The following is an 18,976-nucleotide window of genomic DNA, read 5'->3' on the forward strand; positions in this document are numbered from 1 at the left end:
CACTGGCGTAGGAAGTAACATCCACTCCATAGGCCTGCACTCCTACCTCCGGAACCAGGAGAGGCACTTCAGGTCTCATCAACCCTATGATGAGGAATTTTAACCTGGTACACACTTTCATTCCAGGAATTTGGAATTGCAAACTGCTGTTCTTTTAACCCAGCCACACACTTTCTGCCTCTCTGTTGTCAAAGAAGTCAGCCTACCCCACCAGATGATGAGCTTCTTTGAAAACAGACTAGGTCAGCTTCATCTCATGTTAATTCCATCCAGTGTACTTTTCAAATACTGGATGTCCCATCCTTAGAAATTTTACTTGAGATACACACACACACACACACACACACACACACAATCTCATTTCCCTCCTCACATTCGTGTTTTACATCAGCAAACATTTGGTATAAAGAATCAGAAAATAGGGCAGCCCAGGTGGCTCAGCGGTTTTAGCGCCGCCTTCAGTCCAGGGCATGATCCTGGAGACCCAGGATCAAGTCCTGCGTCAGGCTGCCTACATAGAGCCTGCTTCTCCCTCTGCCTCTCTCTCTCTCTGTGTCTCTCAATAAATAAATAAAGTCTTTAAAAAGATTAAAAAAAAAAATAGGACACCTGGGTGGCTCAGTCAGTTAGTTCCAAAGTAGGACTTCCCATAACCCTCGTGCTTTATGCATACTTCTTCTCAAGGTAGCCACAGTTGGTGATAGGTGCAGTGTCAACTGCCTGATATCTTGGCAGTTCTGGTCACATACCTAGCTTGCTTCTCCTGGGAGAGCAGAAAAAATGGTGGAGTAAAAGTGGGCCTTCTAGTATTAAACTCCCCTTGAGGCCAGAGTCATGATTTATTTTCCTGGGAACTTCAGGATGGCTGTTTAAAAACAGGCTCCAAGGCCCCCATACCCTAAGGGATAGGATTCATCTGTTTTTAAAAATTGGGATCTGGATCATAAAATTATGAAAGCTGACAAGCCCCAAATCTGCAGTGTAGGCTAGCAGGCTCGGCTCCCGGGAGAGTCAATGGTGCAGATGAAGTCCAAAGAATTTCCTCTTGGCTCAGGAAGGCCAATCATCTTGTTCTATTTATGCCTTCAACTGATTCGATGAGGCCCACCCATATTATGGAGAGTAATCTGCTAACTAAATCTACTGATTTTTTTTTAAGAGTTTTTACTTATTTATTAGAGGGCATGCACACAAGCAGCAAGGAGGGGTAGGGGGAGAGGTAGAAGCAGATTCCCCACTGGGCAGGTAGCCCAATGCAGGGCTTGACCCCAGGACCCTGAGATCATGAGCCAAAGAAAGACACTTAACTGACTGAGCCACTCAGGTGCCCCTAAATCTACTGATTTAAGTGTTAGTGTCGGGTAGCCCAGGTGGCTCAGCGGTTTAGCGCCACCTTCAGCCCAGGGCCTGATCCAGGAGACCAAGGATTGAGTCCCATGTCAGGCTCCCTGCACGGAGCCTGCTTCTCCCTCTCCTGTGTCTCTGTCTCTCTATGAATAAATAAATAAAATTTTTTAAAAAATGTTAGTGTCATCCAAAAGCACCCTCAAAGTTGACAAATAACATTAACTATCACAGATATCATGGGACTTTGAATCACAACTTTTAAAAATATATATATATATTTTAAAGTAATCTCTACACCGAATGTGGAGCTTGAACTCACAATCCCAAGATCAAGAGTTGCATTCTCTACCCACTGAGCCAGGCAGGTGCCCCAATTACAACTCCTTTAGGAATATCCTTGCCTTAAATCAAACATGGAAGTGCTCTCTGTCCTTGTTCTCAACCCCTTTCCAGCCCCCTGCCCCCTCTGGTGTCCTCAGCTCTGGTGCAGTCACTGTCACTGCTACCACCTCCCCAGCTCCCCCAGGAGCAGGCAACTGAGCGACGACTTATGGAATCTCATCGCCCAGGGACTCAGGTGTTTATGTGCCTCATTAGATGACTTCTCACCGCACTCAGAGGAAAGGCCAAACTTGGCAGGTTTTTGAAGCACTTCATGATTAGCTTCCATATAAATCTCTGGCTGAAAAAATAAATAAAAGTAAAAAAAATAAAATCTCTGGCTGTCATATGGTGTCCATATACATTAACACATTCATTATAAGCTGATGCAAGTTAGAAAATTTCCATAATAATTTCTTCAAGGCAATGGTTGGTGAGGGTTGTGAGTGCTGGTTAAAATTTCTTGGTTACCTGAAGGTTATGTTAACCTTTATTTGTGCCTAGAATTAACTTCTTCCACTTTGGTGAGAATGTAAATGCAAATGTATCCTATGCCCTGGACCAACCCAATCTCTGGGGTAGGGCCCAGAAATCTGTTTTTGTTTGAGAGAGAGAGAGAGAGAGACAGAGACAGAGAGAATCTCAACTGGGCTCTATACTCAGTGCAGAGCCCAACTTGGGGCTTGATCTCACAACTCTAAGGTCATGACCTGAGCTGAAATCAAGAGTTGGGTGCTCAACCAACTGAGTCACCCAGGTGCCCCCCGGAAATCTGTTTTTTGACAGGCTCTCCAGTTGATTTGGAGAGCACAGTGAAGAAAGAGAACCCCGAGGCTGGAGCACTTTCCCTTTTTTCCTTCCTGTCTGTGGTTCTTTACAGTCACCAAGTTCTTTTTAGTAGATAACAGTAGCCTCCAACAAGTTAGAGGCAGGTAGGAACACAGGCCTCCTCCCCTGGCACCTTCCTATCTGAGGTCTGTTCCACCAAGACCGCGTCTGACTGAGCTAGCCACCCATGTACACACGAGTTAGCAGGTGGCGCGACACACACCCCCACCTTCCAGGCAGGGCATTGAGCTGCCCACTGCATCTTCCTAGGCCAGTACCTTGGCTGTACGCTGAAACATCTGGGGCTATTTTAAATGCTCAACGCCTGGGCTACACCCCAGACCAATTAAATGAGGACCGGGGAAGGGAAGGTGAGACCCAAGAATTTTTTTTTTTAAGATATTATTTATTTCTTCATGAGAGACAGAGAGAGAGAGGCAGAGACACAGGCAGAGGGAGAAGCAGGCTCCATGCAGGGAGCCCGACTTGGGACTCGATCCCGGGTCTTCAGGATCAGGCCCTGGGCCAAAGGCAGGCGCTAAACCGCTGAGCCACCAAGGGGTCCCCAGATTTCTTTTTTAAGCTTCCCAGGGGATGCTAACGTGCAGCCAGAGTTAAAAACAGTTGTTTTAGGCTCTTCCACAAACACCTGGTTTTTAAGGTTCCACTCCCAAGGCGATTGAAGTAACATTGAGACTTTAGATCCTATCAGATAATAAACCCTTCCTGAGGAGGTGGGCTGGAGGTGGGAGGGGGAAAGCAGAACAGAGTTCCAGAACTAGCAGATCCCCCAAAAGGTGCCGATCTTCAGATTGACAAAGGGGAAGGGGGGTGCCTCTTCCATCCTTCAGTCAACAACAAATTTTGAACACATTATTTACACTCATTTAAAAATTACCCTTGGTGGGAAGCCTGGGTGACTCAGCAGTTGAGCGTGTGCCTTTGGCTCAGGGAGGGATCCCAGAGTCCCAGAATAGAGTCCCACATTGGGCTCCCTGCATGGAGCCTGCTTCTCCCTCTGTCAGTGTCTCTGCCTCTCTCTCTTTGTATCTCCCATTAATAAATAAAATCTTTAAAAAAAAAAAAAGAAACCTCAAAGAAAACCTCAAAAAGAATTTTTTATAAAAAATAAAATAAAAATTAGGGCAGCCTGGTGGCTCAGCGGTTTAGTGCCACCTTCAGTCCAGGGCCTGATCCTGGAGGCCCTGAATCGAGTCCCTGGATCGAGTCCCACGTGGGGCTCCCTGCATGGAGCCTGCTTCTCCCTCTGCCTGTGTCTCTGCCTCTCTTTTCTGTGTGTGTGTGTCTTTCATGAATGAATAAATAAAATCTTTTAAAAAGTAAAATAAATAAAATAAAATAAAAATTATCCTTAAGGGGGTGCCTGGCTGGCCTAATCAGTGGAGCAAAGAAAAAGTTACATTTAAGGTAATTAATGCACCCTTTATTGTAGTTTTATTTTTCCACCCTTTAGTGTAGTTCTGGATAATGTTTAAAGCCATCCAGGAGTATATGGTCTTCCAGTTTCTAGTTACCCATCTTTGGATATAGATTCTTAATTGGGGTACATCTCCAGGGTCAGCTCACCAACTCTGGGATATAGAATAAAGTTAGTTATGTGCACATCACACTACATAACACACTATATAATAAAGTCTCCTTTTAAAAGCCACTTCCTGGGATCCCTGGGTGGCTCAGCAGTTTAGCGCCTGCCTTTGGCATGGAGCCTGCTTCTCCCTCCTCCTGTGTCTCTGCCTCTCTCTCTCTCTTTCTATGTCTATCATAAATAAATAAATCTTTTAAAAAATAAAAATTAAAAAAAAAGCCACTTCCTAAAATCTTGAAAGAAAGAGAAAGAAAAGAAAGAAAAAGAAAGAAAGAAGAAAGAAAAGAAAAGAAAAGAAAGAAGAAAGAAAGAAAGAAAGAAAGAAAGAAAGAAAGAAAGAAAGAAAGAAAGAAAGAAGAAAAGGAAGGAAAGAAAGAAAGAGACACCTGGATGGCTCAGCGGGTAAGCTCTGCCTTTGGCTCAGGGCCTGATCCTGGAGTTCAGGGATCGAGTCCCACATCGGGCTTTCTGAGGGGACCCTGCTTCTCCTTCTTCTTATGTCTCTGCCTCTCTCTCTCTCTCTCTCTCTCTTTCTCTGTGTGTGTCTCTTTCATGAATAAATAAATGAAATCTTTAAAAAATAATAAAAATAAAAGCCACTTCCTGGGGCACCTGGGTGGCTCACTCCATTGAGTGGCTGCCTTCAACTCAGGCCATCCTAGGGATCAAGGGTCCTGAGATCAAGTGGAGCCTGCTTCTCTCTCTCCCTCTGCCTGCTGCTCTCCCTGCTTGTGTTCTCTCTCTCTCTCTCTATCTATCTGTCAAATAAGTAAATAAAATCTTTAAAAATAAATAAAACAAAATCCACTTCCTTGGGGAAGCTTTCTGCCCCACAGACCCAGATAAGCATCTCTCCACTGCTTCTGATCACCCTGAGCTTCCCCTATAATATCAACTAGAGGGCAGGAGAGTAGGTATCTATTGTTATTTATTTTTAATATATATATTTTTTAAAGATTTTATTTATTTATTCATAGAGATGCAGAGAGAGAGAGAGAGGCAGAGACACAGGCAGAGGGAGAAGCAGGCTCCATGCAGAGAGCCTGAGGTGGGACTCGATCCAGGGTCTCCAGATCACGCCCTGGGCTGCAGGCGGTCCTAAACCGCTGCGCCACCGGGGCTGCCCTAATATTATATTTTTAAGTAATCTCTCCACCCAATGTGGAGCTCAAACTTATAACCCCAAGACCAAGAGTGGCATGCTCCACCAGGTGAGCGAGCCCGGCACCCCAGGAGAGTAGGTGTGTGTTAACCTGCCTCTTGTTTGCACCAAATTCTAAATACCTTAAGGACAGAAACAATGTCTTTCTTTATTTTTTTTAAGATTTTATTTATTTATTCATGAGAGACACAGAGAGAGAGAGAGAGGCAGAGACATAGGCAGAGGGAGCCCAATGTGGGACTCAATCCCGGGACCCCATGATCACAACCTGAGCCAAAGGCAGATGCTCAACCACTGAGCCACCCAGGCGTTCCTGTCTTTCTCATTATTGTATCCTCAGCACCTAGCATAGTTCCTGGCACAAAATAATTTTTCAAATATATATTGAATTGAAATATCTGGCCACGGGCAGCCCCGGTAGTGCAGCAGTTTAGCACCGCCTGCAGCCCGGGGTGTGATCCTGAGGACCTGGGATCGAGTCCCATGTCGGGCTCCCTGCGTGGAGCCTGTTTCTCCCTCTGCCTGTGTCTCTGCCTCTCTCTTTCTCTGTGTCTCTATGAATAAAGAAATAAAGTCTTTAAAAAAAAAAAAGGAAAGAATTCTTAAAAAAAAAAGAAAAAAGAAAAAAGAAATATCTGGCCAGGCACTGTGCCAAATACAATTTTTTATTAAGTTGATTTTTTTTAGTTATCTCTACACCCAATGTGGGGCTCGAACTCACAATCCTGAGATCAAGTCACATGCTCTTCCGACTGAGCCAGCCAGGTACCCCAAATACAATTAAAAAGAAAATCTCTGCAATTTACTTTGATATGCACTTTTTAAAAGATGGGTTATGGATAAAGAGGGGGTGTTACAAGTCTTGTGAAATATTAACGACACAAGCTAGAGGTGCCTGGGTGGCTCAGTTAAGCATCAGCCTTCTCCCTCTGCCTCTCCCCCTGCTTATACACCCCCACCCCAACCCCTGGTCAAATAAATAAATTCTTTAAAAAAAAATGACACAATCTTGGGGGATATTCTCTGTTAAATTCTCAATTTTGCTGTATGTTTGAAATTTTGCATAATGAAATATTGGGGGATAGATGACTTGATGAATCACAATACCTCAGGATAGGTATTATTGTTCTCCTTGTTTACAGAAGGGGAAAGTAAGAACCAGGCCAGACAGACCAGCTCTGACTCATGAATTAAACTGAAAATGTGGGATCCCTGGGTGGCGCAGCGGTTTGGCGCCTGCCTTTGGCCCAGGGCACGATCCTGGAGACTCGGGATCGAATCCCACATCGGGCTCCCGGTGCATGGAGCCTGCTTCTCCCTCTGCCTGTGTCTCTGCCTCTCTCTCTCTCTCTCTCTCTCTCTCTCTGTGACTATCATAAAAAAAAAAAAAAAAAAAAAAAAAAACCCTGAAAATGTGTTGTTTTCAGGAGTGGGGCGGCCACAACACACTTGTTTCCAGCCATTGCAGAAGGGTGGGAGAGGGGCTCCCTGTCTCCTTAGGGAGTTAGAGGACCACCCCACCCCACCTGAGCCCCATCCCTCTTAGAGTCCTGACTGCTCCGAAGGCGATTTCTGTATCTGAAAGCCCCACAGCCGTAAGCACAGGCCTCATGAAGCCATTATTTGTGATCCTTTGACAAGGCAAAGCTCCATCAATACAGTATGGCTTAAGGATCTGAGCGAGAGATCAAGGGCTCCTTGGAAACACCACTGCGACCTCTCTCACAGCCTTGGAGGTATACATCCCGAGCTGAAATGTAATTCCTCCCTCTTTAAAACCCTCCCCGGTGGGGGGGGGGGGGGGGGGTCCCTGGGTGGTCCCTGGGTGACTCAGTGGTTTCCTGGAGACCCAGGATCGAGTCCCACGTCGTCGGGCTCCCTGCATGGAGCCTGCTTCTCCCTCTGCCTGTGTCTCTGCCTCTCTCTGTGTGTGTCTCTCGTGAATAAATAGGTAAAATCTTAAAAAAAAAATAAAAAATAAAAAAAAAAATTCCTCCCCTGGATCCCTGGTTTTCTGCGGCCATGCGAGCATTCTAACCAGGGAGGTTGGCCAGGTGTTCCGTCTAAAGGACATGTGCTTCAGTAGCGGGCTGACTCCCTTCCACCTGCAGAGGCTGGAAATGAAAACCCGGGTTTAGCGCCGCCTTCAGCTCAGGGCCTGATCCTGGAGACCCGGGATCGAGTCCCCTGTCGGGCTCCCTGCATGGAGCCTGCTTCTCCCTCTGCCTGTGTCTCTGCTTCTCTGTGTGTGTCTCTCATGAATAAATAAATAATCTTTAAAAAAAGAAGAAGAAAGAAAGAGAAAAAAAGAAAGAAAGGAAATAAAAAAGAGAAAGAAAGAAAAGAGAAAGAGAAAGAAATGAAAACCCGGGCCACTTGCACCCAAACTTGCTCCCTTCCACCTGGCCGCAGCCTGCGCATTCAGAGGCGGCCGCGCGGGGGCGCACGAGAGACGCTGCGAGCCCCGGGTGTCTGCAACCCCAGGCCGCGCCAACAGGAAAAAGAAAAAAAGAAAAAGAAAAAAAAAAAACTGTTCCGTTTAGCCGAGTCTTCATTGGGAACCAGGTGGAGAGGTGGGGGTGGCAGGGGAGTCCAGGCTCGGATGAAAGCTTGCCTGTCCTCCAATGCGAGCAGAGCCTCAGAATGTGGGTGCCCCCACCTGGCCAGCTTGTTAATAGTACAAGAAGGTAAACCTCATCCTCGTGGCTGTTGGTTTGGTCCTGATTATGACCAGGCCTTGAAATCTCTCTGCTTTTTCATTACCCAGATTGGATGTTTGGGTTTCAGGGCTTGAGCAGGGATTTCAGTCCTTACCCCCTTCTAGGACCTGCACTCTGGAGGAATCTACTTGCTGGGATTTATTATTTTATTATGTATTTTCAATCAAATTGCTATTGTAGGGATTCACTTAGTGCTAGAAGAGGGGCACCTGGGTGGCTCAGTGGTTGGGCATCTGCCTTTGGCTCAGGTCATGATCTCAGGGTCCTGGGATCAAGTCCCACATCAGGCTCCCCGCAGTTGAGCCCGCTTCTCCCTCTCCCTCTGCCTATGTCTCTGCCTCTCTCTGTGTCATGAATAAATAAGTAATTTTTAAAAAGAGATTAGTATAAAAGCTGACCATATTTTAGGCTCAGGAGATACCAAACTGAATAAGACCATTTTCTGTCCTCGACTTGCTTACTGGGGGCACATAAAGAAGCAGTAGGTAAAATAGAGCAAAATGATGCTCTGAGAGAGGGAGACCGGGGAGTTATGGGAGCTGCCTGCAGGGGCTGCAGGAGCCCTGCTAGTCAGCCAGGTAGCCAGGTCAAGGAGTGATGGGAACAGCATTTTCAAGGTGACAATGGAGAATGGTGCATTCATCAAACAATCAAGGGTCAAGAGTGACTGGAACGTGTGGGAAGAGAAGTGGAAAAATATAAGTGGGCAGACCAACCGGGTCCAAGTCAGGAAGGACCCCCTCAGCCACTGGACAGAGTCTAGAACTCATCCTTTCAGCATTCCAGAGTCTGTGAGATCCTTTCATCTGTGGAGTTTTGTGATCCTACGTACCCTTGAAAGAAATCACTCTAATAATAGAGTTAAGAACAAGATTTCTGCGCCTTGAAAATCCCAGATCACTGCACCAATGTTCCAATTATCCCTGCACTCCCTTTTGAACTTGGTTTGCAAATAACATAGAGGTAGAGGGGGTGATAAATGTACTAATTGTGAATGGGGAAGGCTGGCTGGGAGTTCAGCAGGGAAAAAGACTAAAAAATCTAACATGCCCCCAAGAAAAGGGACACATGGGTGAACAACCAGAGAACAGTTTATTATTTTCCAGAGTCAGAGCTCAAGAGCCTCCAAGAGGAGAAAAGAGCAGTGGGTGAGGGCCAAGGAGCCTTGGATGAGAGTTCGCCCCTCCCCTTTCTCCAGACAACAGGTCATACTGCTTATTATTTGGGGGTGATTATGATTGCTTTTAGAGATGGAAGAGAGGATGAATTGGGAGGGGAGTGTGAATTAGGCTGAAAAAGGAATGTTATTTACACTAGTTGAACCAGTTGAACTCCAATGAAAGCTCACTTCTGGGAGCTGGATTTTTGAGAGCTCTGTGACCCCCTCCAAAATCTGTTCACCCCCAGCCTTCTTTACCTCAGTAGACAACTTCACATCCACCTAGCTGGCCAAGTCAAAACCTTAGAAGTCCCCCGCAACATCCAAGCCACCCAGAAGAATTGTGGGCTGTGCCCCAATGTATGCCTGCAGGCTGTCCACTTTACTCCGTGTACAGAGCCACCAGCCTGGTCCAGGCCACCACCATTCTGTTCTTGGACCGACTTCTAACTCTCTCCCAGTTCCCCCTCACCCTCTCCATTCATACTCCATAGAATCAAATGATCCTGAAATATTTGTAGGACCTTGTAACTTCCTCTCCACCCCTGCATCAAATCCTTCGTTGACCTTGGAATAAGTCCTTTCTCTTAAATGTGGCCCAGAATGATCTGTTCTTACCAACATCTCCCCTCTATCACAATCTCTCTTTCAGTCCCTCTTGCCCCAAGCTCCTGCCCCCAGGACATGTACTCAAACATTTCCTCCCATTTTTGTGTCTGGCTAACTCATACTTCAGCTCCAGACTTGAATGTCACTTCCTCAGAGAGGCCATGCACGCTGCCACCATCATCTACTACCCCTTCCTTGGCCTGTTACCTTTTTTTTTTTTTAAGATTTTATTTATTTAGTCATGAGAGACATAGAGAGAGAGAGGCAGAGACATAGGCCGAGGGAGAAGCAGCCTTCATGCAGGGAGCCCGATGCGGGACCTGATCTCAGGACCCTGGGATCACGACTTGAGCCAAAGGCAGATGCTCAACTACTGAGCCTCCCAGGTGTCCCCTGTTACTATTATTTTTATATTAGTACTTGGTTCTTTGCCTTCATTACACACACACACACACACACACACATTATATAAAATATGACTATGTATCCATTTGTGGTTTTATTTATTTACTGTATGGCTCTCCCACTAGTTTGCAAACTTAATGAAGGCGTGGACTGTGGCTGTCTTTTTCACCACTGTATATTCAGCTCTTTGCACACTGCTTGCAGTTTAATAGATGTTCAGTTAACACTAGTTGAAAGTTTTCATTTTTAAAAATCCTTTTTGATCCTCCAAAGTTATAATCCTTCCCTGTTTGGTATTACAGAGAGACATTATTATCTAATGGTTATGTGCATGGACTCTGGAGCAGGAACACCTAGGTTCAAATCCTGGCTCTTAAGACTTTGGGCAAGTTACCCTGTGCCTTAGAATTCTCATCTGTAAATTGGAAATGATGGTGATAAGAGTAATACCCACTTCATTGGATAACGTAACATAGGAAACTTAGATGAATTCTGTGTTATTAGTAAATCTATACCTTGAGCATTGTTTCATTAGTGCATCCATCACTTATTTTTTGTAATTATTTTCATACTTATGTTACTCTCTAGGTCATGAATTAGATCACCACTTACTTCCTACCCACCGGGCCTAATTAGTGCCCGACCAAGCTGGCACTCAATAAAATAGGACTGAACTTGGTATATTACATAATAGTTCATCATAAAAAAGGCTATATATATTTTTCCTCACCATGCTCTCCTATTATTCCAACCTTTTCATTAAAATTAAGCTAATAATGAAAAACAAGTCATTAAAATGCAAAAAATAAAATTTAGCTTGGGGGTAAAGGAGAAAGAGAAACAAAAGATAGAAGAAAATATACCTAGAGAGGAAATACGAGTTGAAAAATTCCATTAGACATTAGAGAGAAGGATAGTCTCTATGATTCTAATTGGAGACTGTAGAGGAATTGACTCCCTTCATCTATGCAGTTCCATGTTATGGAAATTCTGGCCAATGTACTGAAACAGGAAACAATGAACTGGCAATGAATAGAACAATGATTCTATTACCAGAATCATTCCCATTATACCCCAAGGAAAGAATCAAGGTTGTACTCAAAGATTAATGTAAATGTATGGTCACACCAATACTACACTATTATTTACAATAGTGAAAACAGCCTAAGGGCCCACCAGTAACCATGTGGGAATGGTTAAATACCACATGGCTTGGAGCCACCCAAAGGAAAATGATGCATATTTTCAAAGAAAATTTTTCACTGCAGACACAAAACTGAAAAAAATTTAAAAAGATGATAAACTAGCGCTTTTGTCAGGATTATATATGATTTTAATTTTCATCTTTAATATTTCTGTACTTCCCAAACTTTTACATTTTAATGAACCAGTGGGGGGTTTTAAAAAATCCAAAATGTTTCATTTTTAGGGACACCTGAGTGGCTTGGTGGTTAAGCATCTGTCTGCCTTCGACTCAGGGCCTGATCCTGGAGTCCTGGGATCGAGTCCCACGTCGGGCTCCCCACAGGGAACCTGCTTCTCCCTCTGCCTGTGTCCCTGCCTCACTCTGTGTGTCTCTCATGAATAAATGAATAAAATCTTTAAAAACTATATTTCATTTTTAAGTAATCTCTACACCCAACTCCCAACCCCTAGATCAAGAGTCTCATGCATGCTCCACTGAGTCGGCCAGATGCCCCAAAATCTTCCTTTATAATTAGAAAACAATTTTTAAAAACCATTATTTGTTTTACATTTGGGCCTTCATCCTATTATCGTTACTGTGTCTGAGTGGTCGGTGAGCAGTTTACATCAGAATCCCGATGCAGGCAGCTGCACCCTCAGGAATCAGAATCTGCATTAACCTAACTCAGGTGAGTCTTCTCCGAACACCCATTGAAGTTCCCAGAGCCTCAGATTTAGCAACAAGGAAAGAAAGGAAAAACCTGCATTTGATAAGAAAGAACAATGGGATTTAAGAAAGCTACTCACACTCATGACCAGGAGATGGCGCAGGTCTTCCATCTACCTGATTCATGTGCCTGCAGAAGAAAATCTTGTTCAGAAGAAATGTTTTGCTCTTATTACATAAATCCAGAGGAGCATCCCCGCCCCGAAATTGTGATGAGAAACAGGAAACCAGAATCTTTAATAACAGGTAGGATTAAATATCCTGTCTCCATAGAAACCATTCTTCTCCAGAGAAAGATTAGTAGATTAGGATATATCCTCCAGGCTAGAATAGTTACTACATCCCAAAGGAGAGCTGTAACCAATCCCTCGGGTTTTTTGGCTGCAGATTCAAGGCTAGCTGTTAGAAGAGGGTGGTCTCTGTGAAATTTAGGAAGAAGTGCAGTGAAAAGGAAAGGGAGAGGGTCTCTATTCCCAGGGCAGGTATTCTAATACTTGAAGTCCTAACATCAGTGGGAGCAGGAGCCAGAGCCCCCCAAGCTTGGCACCTCCACTGAGGAAGAGGTAAGCAATTATGGGAGTGCAGCAAGATGTGCAAAAAGCTCACCCTTCAAGACACAGTCCCCTTGACAGCTTCTGACAATCCTTCCCCAGTCCTCCCCTGCAAGTTTGGCTGACAGCCTTCTCTACTATTCATAGAACCCACTGCTTAGCTTTATCTTTTCAATTAACACGCTATGTTAATCTGTTTGTGAGATCTGTCTTTCCCAGGAGATGCTAGGTCATGAGCTATTAGCAGTAAGATATCAGCTACTACTTTCCGACACATCAGCAAGACATGGGGGAGAGGAGCAGGGATATCATTTACAATAGCAATGAAAATAATTATTACCCAGAAATAATGTGAACTCCCCCCCCCAAAAAAGAGTAACACCTTTTCAAAGGGAAAGAAAAACCTGCCAAGCATTGAAATAAATGATAAAATTAATAACAAACATTTGAGGCTTACCAGGCCTGTTCTAGGCACAGTTCTAAAAACTTTTGCATGTTTTGCTGCATTCAAGCCACAATCTATGAGGTAGGTACTATAATGTTTTTAATTTTACAGGAAACAGAGCTGGAAAGCTTGAGTTATGTATATATTTCTTCCCCAGTTATTTTTTGACTCAAATCTTACCAAAATCCCAAAAGAGGGAAAGGTCACTGGTGTAAGAGGTTAGTATTTTATGTAAGTACATGTATGCATAGAAAAATCTGAAAGAATGTGCATCAACTTGTTGGAGGTATCTTTGCTTCTCTATACTTTCTTGTATTTTATTTTTTAAGTAGGCTCTATGCCCAAGATGGGGCTCAAACTCATGACCCTGAGATCAAGAGTTGCATGCTCTGTGGACTGAGCCAGCCAAGGCGTCCCTGTACTTTCCTATATTTAACAAACTTTTGCAATGTGCATGTATTACTGACTTCTAAGCTCTGTGAAAGCACGTTAGTTGAATTATCTCAAATTCTCCCAACACCATGAAGTAGGTACTATGTTGCCTACTTTTAAAAAATTTTTAAAAGGCCCCACAGAGACGGTACCTAACTTACTCAAAGTCACATAGCTGGTAAAGTGGTGATCTCAACCAACAGCCTGAATCTGGAGCCAGCTTTATGGGTGGACATCGGTGCATTCCAAGTAAACTGTAGCTGTGCAAAGTGATGAGTGCCTGAATAAGGGAAGACAAATAGGTTGATTGACCTAGAACGGAGGGCAGAATTTGGGTGAGGAAGGTCATTCCGAGCAGAATAAGTGGAAGGGCAGTGTCTCAGCTGGAACTCCAGGTTGGCTTTCTTCAGTATTCTTTTTTTTTTTTTTAAGATTTTATTTATTTGACAGAGAGAGCACGCATGCACACACGTACACATGTGCACACACAGACAGGGAGAGCGATAGAGGGAGCAGCAGTCTCCCCACAGAGCAGAGAGCCTGATGCAGGGCTTGATCCAAGGATCCTGGTCTCACGACCTGAGCCAAAGGCAGATGTTCGACCAACTGGGCCACCCAGGCGCCCCTTCTTCAGCATTCCTTTCAGGCTTAAGGTTGCCCTGGCCTGTGAGAGGGGTGTCAATTTGGTAATCCAACTGGAACCAGGCAAAATCTTCTATCCTGACTGGGCCAGTCAAGTCTGAAGAGCTGGGCAGACTCAAAGATGCACTGGTCATCACTGTGATCCCGCTTGCTCAGCCTGTTTGCCCAAACCTCCTGGGTAGTCTGTCTTAAAGCTACTCGGGCACCACAAAGTGTAGGTCAGGGGCCAAGGCCTTTTCCCTCACCTTCCTGCACTGTCAGGTGGGCGCATGGGCAGAGGACTTGGCCCTGAGACTGTCCAAAGCCACAGGGAGAGTGGTGGAACATTCATGTCGCCACGCCAGAAAAAGTGATTTGTACATGTCCTGAGGTTTTCTTACCCTCCCAGCTGGGCTTCATACTAATCTGGTGTGGGCTTTTATTTCTGAATCTTAACTAAACTTCTTAGCCTTAATCTATTGGCCTCAAAAACTCTGGGCAGTTGCATTACCTGTCTACCTCTTTATAACCATAGCAATTGGATGTGTCCAAGTACCTCTCCACTCAACTCCATTCATACAATTATAAAAGAAATACCAGGAAAAAAAAAAAGAAAGAAATACCAGGAAAAAGCAATACAGCATTAGAAAATATTCCAACCAGTGGAGTGCACCAAATGTTCTTTCTTACAGCCAAGGAAGTTAACAACAGAAATGGAATGTTGGGGCACCTGGGTGGCTCAGTCAGTTAAGTCAAATATCCACTCCCATGTTCAAATTTTCCTTTTTTTTCTCCTGTTTTGGGTATTCTTCTGTGTTTGAGTCAGGATCTAAACAGGCTACACACACACACACACACACACACACACACACACACACTGCCTTCAGGTAATAACAATTCATCTCCTAGGGCTAAGGGCAGGCCTCCCGAAACGTGCCCCTTTGACATATTGATTATTTTGAATAAAAGTTACTTTAGAAATAGCTGGTGCAAGGATACTCAGACCCTCCTCTGTCCTCCTGAAAGTATGAAACCAGTCTCCCATGTGAAAGGTACTCTCCCTGTACTAAGAAGTAAAATGACATCCTTACCACCAGAGACAGGAACTTTAAAGCTAAGAGAGCTTAGCAACAAATCTGGTTAGTTAGTTTTGTTTTACTTTTTAAAGATTTTATTTATTTATTCATGAGAGACACAGAGAGAGAGAAGGGCAGAGGGAGAAGCAGGCTCCATGCAGGGAGCCCCACGTGGGACTCGATCCCAGGTCTCCAGGATCAGGCCCTGGGCTGAACTCAGGCGCTAAAGCATTGAGCCACCCAGGGATCCCAGAACTTAAATTAAAAAAAAAAAAATCCTTACTCTCAAACATCCGTTTTCTCTATCCTATCAAGTCCTCACAAGTGTATTATCCCTATGTCTAAAAAGCATACAAACTGCCCGTGTGGATCATTCCTTTAGGTCTCATCTCATTATTGGGCATCCCTGTGCACAGAGTGAAACTGGAGCTTTCTCCTGTTAATCTTTCTCCTGGAAACTGAATTCTTAGCCTAGCTGGAAGATCTTGAAGGACAGAGGAAGAATTGTTCTTCTCTAGAATACGTTATTTAGGACTGACTGACTTATTTATTTATTTGCTTTTTTTTTCCCCCTGAACAAATAAAATTCTACCAAAAAAAAAAAAAAATATATATATATATAGAGAGAGAGAGAGAGAGAGAATTATTACTTTTTAATTTACTCTATTTTTTTCACTTTTTAAAAATTTTTAAAATTTTTAAAAATGTAAATTCAATTAATTGACAAATAGTATATTATTCAAAGGTAGAGTTTAGTGACTGTTGATGATGTCTTTTTAACATTTTTTTTTCTTTTTAACAATTTAAACACTGAGATTTAATCTTTGCCCCACACCCCTTTTTTTTCTCCTGGTGTATTTTTTTAAAGAAACGAGGTCCTTTGTCCTGTTTGGTTTCCATCCCTCAGAATAGCGCTGCCCACATCCTTACCATGTCACTTAACATGCTGCTCCAGCTCATGGATTTGCCTTCAACCACAACTCACGTTCAAGTTGTTTGGGGGTTTTTTATGCCACTTGGTTGTCCTATTTGGTTTTAATGTTTGTTTTTTTTTTTAAGATTTTATTTATTTATTCATGAGAGACATAGAGAGAGGCAGAGACATAGGCAGAGGGAGGAGCAGGCTCCATGCAGGGAGCCCGATGTGAGACTCGAGCCCAGATCCCAGGATCATGTCCTGGACTGAAGGTGGAGCTAAACCGCTGGGCCACCAGGGCTGCCCTCAGAACTCTTCCCCAGGGAGTCACACACTCTGTATTATCACCCTCTTGATTTGGTTCTCAGTTATCAGAACCTGAACATATCCATTCAACTCAATTTTGTGTGTTTTGGAATGTCTCTCTTCCACTTTCCCACTAGAATATAGACTATAACCTTGCTAGGGCAAGAATCTGATCTTCTTGTTCACAGATTTTTCTCCTGTACCCAGACTTTCAACTAGTAGGTACCAGGCCCTTCTGTAGAAGGAGGGAAGGAGTGAGTGAGCAGACTTGCCACCCCGGACTCTGGTGGCATTCTGTGTCTTGCTAGATGTTGGCTATCTCCGAAATTAGGAAGGGTGGGCCAAGCAGCTCAGGCAGGGGTTCTGGGTGGTTGGGCTCCCCAGGCATGATTTGCAGGGCTCAGATGGAGGTTGACTTGGTCAAAGTTATACAGCTAAGAAGCCATGCACCCATATCCAGTAGTGCCCAATGTGTGTGGAATACATGAAGAGCACGTTAACCTCAAAATAAAGAGCCACAGTGAAAGGCAAAGAAATGTTTATTTGGGATCAAAGAAGTGCAATTTGGGGAGCTCAGATTCAGGTAAATGTGCAAAGAGTGTCCTGCTTGTGGGGTGAAAGCAAGGGAGAAGGCAATGACCGGAGTTGAAGAAAAGAAAAAAATAAAGGAGGGGGGCACCCTGAGTGGCTCAGAAGTTTAGCGCCGTCTTCAGCCCAGGGTGTGATCCTGGAGACCTGGAATCAAGTCCCATGTCGGGCTCCCTGGTGGAGCCTGCTTCTCCCTCTGCCTGTGTCTCTGCCTCTCTCTCTCTCCTCTGTGTCTCTCATGAATAAATAAATAAATATTTTTTTTAATGTTTTTTATGGGTATTTTAACAGCTAAGCTACTCTGCAGTATACATGGATTGACTACTGATTCTATCTTCAGAGAGTCCACAACCGTCAGACTTGTGATCAGGATGTCCGTCCTGCTAACTTCTCAGTTGCTAACTAGACTGTCCAGAGTTTGGCCCCATTACACCAAAGGGGAGTGAGCAGTTTCTCTACTGGGGACTCTTTCTCTAAATTTTTAAATGGCTGCAATCATGTTTTCACATAGTCTTTTTAAGAAATTCCTCTGCCTCTCCGACATTTGTTAATAAAATCACTCAAATGGAACACATTAAAATCAGGGACCCTGGGTGGCTCAGAGGTTGAGCATCTTGATGCTCCACCCTCTGCCTGTCTCTGCCTCTCTCTCTCTCTCTCTCTCTCTCTCTCTCTCTCTGTGTGTGTGTGTCTCAAGAATAAATAAGTAAAATCTTAAAAAAAAAAAAAAGGAAAGGGTTCTGGAAGGCCTCTTGGAGGAGTTCATGTGACCTGAGACCTGAAGATGGAAAGAAGTAGGAGGGCCCTACACTCAGCGCAAAAATCCGGCACCATGGTCATGATCTTGGGTTACTGGAACATTCGCAGGCTGGCGCACGCCGCCCACCTGCTCCTGGAGTACACGGACTCGACTCGCACTACGAGGAGAAGAAGTACACGATGGGGGACGCTCCCGGCTATGACAGAAGCCAGTGGCTGAATGAAAAATTCAAGCTGGGCCTGGACTTCCCCAATCTGCCCTACTTAATTGATGGGGCTCACAAGATCACCCAGAGCAACGCCATCCTTCGCTACATTGCTCGCAAACACAACCTATGGGGAGACGGAAGAGGAGAAGATTCGTGTGGACGTTTTGGAGAATGAGGTTATGACACCGCATATACTTTGCCAGGATCTGCTACAGCCCTGATTTTGAGAAACTGAAGCCTGAGTACGTGAAGGCAAACCCTGACAAGATGAAGCTCTACTCACAGCTCCTGGGGAAGAGGCCCTGGTTTGCAGGGGAGAAACTCACCTACGTGGATTTCCCGGTTTCCGACATCCTTGACCTGCCCCGCATAGTTGAGCCCACTTCCCTGGACGCGCTCCCCAACCTGAAGGAGTCAAGGCTCGCTTTGAGGGCTTGAAGAGCATTTGTGCCTACATGAAGTCCAGCCGCTTGGTCCCAGGCCCTCTGTTTCTAAAGATTGCCACGTGGGGCGACAAGTAGGGGGGCATGGGAGGAGATGCCAGCAAGGAGCTGGAGCTGTGCTTGCTCTGTGTACCAGAACAGGTGTCCTGCTTTTTTGCCCTTTGTTACAGTTTTTGTCCCCATGAAATACCTATTGAACCCCTTTTCTCCTTCCCAACCCTATTTTCATCAAGGCCCTTGACGTCAGCTCTCCACTTCAGCAATTTTCCTCCTTCCCCGGTGTTACCCCTCCGGCAGAGCCTGGCCCTGAGCTCCCCAGCACTGCCCTGAAGCCCGGTGTGACCTGGTGTGCCCGTGTTGCTCCCCCGGGGTGGTCCCTGCCCAGCCCTGCCTAATCTCCAGTAAAGCCTTGAGCACTATGGAAAAAAAAAAAAAAGAAAGAAAGAAAGAAAGGAAAAAAAGAAAAGAAGTAGGAGGTGGGGTCAGCCCGGGTGCCTCGTG

General features: G+C 44.7%; 2 pseudogenes; both read left to right on the top strand.

Moving 5' to 3' along the window:
* Positions 1–8,667: 8,667 nt before the first annotated feature.
* LOC140625815 (phosphatidylinositol N-acetylglucosaminyltransferase subunit P pseudogene) lies at positions 8,668–14,929 on the top strand (annotated as a pseudogene).
* Positions 14,930–17,896: 2,967 nt separating this feature from the next.
* Positions 17,897–18,568, top strand: LOC140624792 (glutathione S-transferase Mu 1 pseudogene; annotated as a pseudogene).
* The last annotated feature ends 408 nt before the right edge of the window (positions 18,569–18,976 follow it).

Source organism: Canis lupus, chromosome 3 (genome assembly GCF_048164855.1).
Source record: "Canis lupus baileyi chromosome 3, mCanLup2.hap1, whole genome shotgun sequence".
Classification (NCBI taxonomy): Eukaryota; Metazoa; Chordata; class Mammalia; order Carnivora; family Canidae; genus Canis; species Canis lupus.